At 33.9% G+C, this 4716-nt stretch overlaps 1 pseudogene; it reads left to right on the top strand.

The window, feature by feature from the left end:
- The first annotated feature begins 572 nt into the window (after window positions 1-572).
- On the top strand, window positions 573-672 carry LOC120096460 (U6 spliceosomal RNA; annotated as a pseudogene).
- The last annotated feature ends 4044 nt before the right edge of the window (window positions 673-4716 follow it).

Genomic DNA, 4716 nt, shown 5'->3' with positions numbered 1-4716 from the left:
GATCTTTCCCCAATCTATTGACTGCTATTTTGTCTTAATGACAGTGTCTTTTGCCTTTGACAGAATTTTTGCAGGCTTATGAGGTCCCATTTGTCGATTCCTGATCTTAGAGCATAAGTCATTGATGTTTTGTTCAGAAAAATTTCCCCAGTGCCCATGTGATCAAGACTCTTCCTCACTTTTTCTTTTATTAGTTTGAGTGTATCTGGTTTGATGTGGAGGTGCTTAATCCACTTGGACTTAAGCTTTGTATAAGGCAAGATGATAAGTATGCATTGATTTGCATTCTTCTACATGCTGACCTCCAGCTGAACCAGCACCATTTTTTGAAATGCTATCTTTTTACTATTTGATGGTTTTACTTCCTTTGTCAATGATCAAATGACCATATGTATGTGTTTTCATTTATAGCTCTCATTTTTGAAGTCTTGTTCAGCAGGACTGCTAATCATATGTTCTCTGTTTCTGTACTTAAAAATGAAATTAACTATCCATTTTCATTACCTTCCTTTTCATGGTATACAATAAAACCTGTGGCCAGATCCCTAGATTCAAGGTATTTAAAATAGACCTTGCTTCAGCAGCACATATACTAAAATTGGAATTACACAGACATAAGCAAGGCCCCTGCACAAGAATGACACAAAAATTTGTGAAGTGTTCCATATTTTGTAAAGAGATCAGAATTCATAGGCGTATCACCAACAGAATACAAGAAATAGAAGAGAGAATATAAGGAGCAGAATATACCAAAGAAAACAATGACACAGCCATCAAAGATAATGTAAAACTCAAAAAGCTCCTAGCCCACAACATCCAGGAAATTCAGGACACAATGACAAGATCAAACATAAGAAATATAGGTATAGAGGAGAGTAAAAATGGCCAACTTAAAGGGCCGGTAAATAACTTCAACAAAATTATAGAAGAAAACCCCACTAGTCAGAAGAAAGAGATGCCCATAAATATATAAGAAGGCTACAAAGCTCCAAAGAGATTGTCTCAGAAAAGAAATTCCTCCATTACGTGATAGTCAAAAAACCAAATGAACAAAACAAAGAAGGAATATTAAAAGCACTAATGGAAAAAAAGTCAAGTAACATATAAAGGTAGACTTCTGAGAATTACACCAGATTTTGCCCAGAACGTATGAAAGCCAAAAGATCCTGATCAGATGTCATGCAGACCCTAAGAGAACACAAATGGCAGCCCAGGCTACTATATCCAGTAAAATTCTCAATTAACATAGATGGAGAAACATAGATTCCGTGATGAAACCAAATCTACACAATAACTTTCCACAAATCCAGTCCTGCAAAGGATAATAGATGGAAAATTTCAAAACAAGGAGAGAAACTACACCCGAGAAATTACAAGAAAGTAATCTTGCAACATACTGAAAAAAAGAGAGTTATACAATTATAATTTTACCTCTCACAACAAAAATAACTGGAAACATCAATAACTCTTCCTTTATATCTCTTAACTAAATTCCCCAATAAAAAGACATAGACTAAGACACAGGATATGGAAAGAGGACCCAGTATTTTGCTGCATACAGGAAAAACACCTCAGCAACAAAGACAGACACTACTTCAGAGTAAAAGGCTGGGACAACAGTTTTCCAAGAAAATGATCCCAAGAATCAAGCTGGAGTAGCCATTCCAATATAAAGAAAAACATCGTTTTTCAATATGTTGTAAAAAAGATAAGAAGGACACTTTATATTCATCAAAGGAAAAAATGATCAGGATGAATGCTCAATCCTGAATATCTATGCTCCAAATGCAAGAGCAACTACATCCATAACAGAAACCTTACTATATCTCAAAGCAAAAATTGCACCTCACACAATAATAGTGGGAGACTTCAACAGCCCACTCTCATCAATTTACAGATCATGGAAACAGAGCTAAACAGAGAAACAGAGGAACTAACAAAAGTTATAAACCAAATGTATTTAACAGATATCAATAGAACATTTCATCCTTAAAAAAAAAGAATATATCTTTTTCATTGTACCTTCTACAAAATTGTCCATATAATTGGTCACAAAAGAGGCCTCAACAAATAGAAGAAGATTGAAATAATCCCATGTATCATATCAGATGACCATGGACTAAGGCTAGTCTTCAATAACAACAAACACAACAAAAGTCCACATATACATGGAACAATGCTCTATGCAATGATAACTTGGTCAAGGAAAAAATAAAGTAAGAAAATAAAGACTTTTAAGAATTTAATGACAATGAAGGCACAAAATACCCAAACTTATTTGACACAATGAAAGCAATGCTAAGAGGAAAATTCATAGCTCTGAGTGCCTCTAAAAAAAAAAAAAAAAAAAAAAACTGGAGAAAGCATATACTAGCAGCTTGACAGTAAACCTAAAAGTTCTAGAACAAAAAGCAAATACACTCAAGAAGAATAGAAGGCAGGAAATAATGAAACTCAGGGCAGAAATCAACCAAATAGAAACAAAAAGGACTATATTAAGAATCAACAAAACCCAGAGCTGGATCTTAGATTAAATCAAAAAGATAGATAAACCCTTAGCCAGACTAACCAGAGGGCACAGAGACAGCATCCAGATTAACAAAATCAGAAGTAAAAAGGGAGACGTAACAACAAAATCTCTGGAAATTAAAAAAAATCATCAGATCTTATTATAAAATCTTATATTCAACAAAACTGGTAAATCTGGATGAAATAGAAAAATTTCTAGACAGATACCAGATACCAAAGTTAAATCAGGATCGGATAAACCATCTAAACAGTCCCGTAACTCCTAAATAAATAGAAACAATTATTAAAAGACTCCCAAACAACAACAACTACAGCAGCAACAACAACAACAGAAAGAACTCTCAGGACCAGATGGTTTAGTGCAGAATTCTATCAGACGTTCAAGAACTAATACCAATACTGTCCAAACTATTCCACAAAATAGAAACAGAAGAAATACAACCCACTTCCTTCTATCAATCCACAATTACATTTATACTTAAATCACACAAAGACCAAAGAAAGAGAGGGAATTGCAGACCAAATTACCTTATGAATAGTGCCATAAAATACTCAGTAAAATTCTCGCAAACTGAATCCAGGATACATCGAAATGATCATCCATCGTGATCAAGTAGGCTTCATCCCAGGGATGCAGGGATGTTTCAATATACAGAAATTCATCAACGCAATACACTGTATCAACAAAGTCAAAGAAAAAGAAATCACTTGATCATCTCATTGGATCCTAAGAAAGCATTGGTCAAAATTCAACACCCCTTCATATTAAAAGTTTTGGAAATATCAGTAATTCAAGGCCTATACCTAAGCATAGTAAAGTAATATACAGCAAACCAGTAGTCACCATCAAATTAAATGGAGAGAAACTTGAAGCAATCTCACTAAAATCAGGGACTAGATAGGGCTTCCCACTCTCTCCCTACCTAACTAGTATAGTATTTGAAGTCCTAGCTAAAGCAATCAAAAAAAAAAAAAAAAAAAGAAAAGAAAAGAAGTAAAGAAAGAAAAAGAAAAAGGAGGTGAAAGGGATACATATTGGAAAGGAAGATGCCAAAATATCACTATTTTAAAATGATATGAAAGTATACTTCAATGATCCAAAAAGTAGCAACAGAGAACCTCTAAGCTTGATAAACAATTTCAGCAAAGTGGCTGGATATAAAATTAACTAAAAGAAATTATTAACCTTCAACTACTCAAAACATAAACATACTAAGAAATTAGGAAAATGACACAGTTCACTCTAGTCACAAATAATATAAACTACATCGTGTGACTCTAACCAAGCAAGTGAAAAATCTGTATGACAAGAACTTCAAGTATCTGAAGAAAGAAAATTAAAGATCTCAGATGATGGAATAATCTCCCGTGCTCATGGATTAGTAGGATTAGTATACTAAAAATGACCATTTTGTCGAAAGCAATTACAGATTAAATGCAACCCCCATCAAAAGTCCAACTCAGTTCTTCATAGAGTTATAAAGAAAAATTTGCAAAGTCATCTGGAATAACAAAACAAAACAACAATAACAAAACAAAAACAAAAACAACAACAACAACAAAAACAGGGTAGCTAAAACTATCCTAAACAATAAAAGAACTTCTGAGGGAATCACCATCCTTGACTGCAAGAAGTATTACTGAGCAATAGTGATTAAAAAAAAAGTATGGTATTGATATAGAGACAGGCAGGTAGATCAATGGAATATAACTGAAGTCTCAGAAATGAATCCACATGCCTATGGTCACTTGATTTTTGACAAAGGAACTAAAACCTTCCAGTGGAAAAAATTAGCATTTTCAACAAATGGTGGTGGTTCAACTGGAGGTCAGCATGTAGAAGAATGCAAATTGAAAATCTTTCAAATGCAATAGTTCTTATTGTTCTTTACAAAGCTTAAGTCCAAGTGAATCAAAGACCTCCACATCAAACCGGACACTCAAACTAATAGAAGAAAAAATGGGGAAGAACCTTGAACATATAGGCACTGGGGAAAATTTCATGAAGAAAACACCATTGGCTTATGCTCTAAGAACAAGAATTGACAAATGGGACCTCATAAAACTGCAAAGCTTCTGTAAGGCAAAGGTCACTGTCATTAGAAAGAACGACAACCAACAGATTGGGAAAAGATTTTTACCAATCCTACATCTGATAGAGGTCTAATACCCAAAATATAAAAGGAC

The sequence above is a fragment of the Rattus norvegicus genome, chromosome 13 (assembly GCF_036323735.1).
Source record: "Rattus norvegicus strain BN/NHsdMcwi chromosome 13, GRCr8, whole genome shotgun sequence".
In the NCBI taxonomy this organism is placed as follows: Eukaryota; Metazoa; Chordata; class Mammalia; order Rodentia; family Muridae; genus Rattus; species Rattus norvegicus.
Note: the sequence above shows the minus strand (reverse complement) of the source record. Positions and strands in the feature narration are given on the sequence as shown.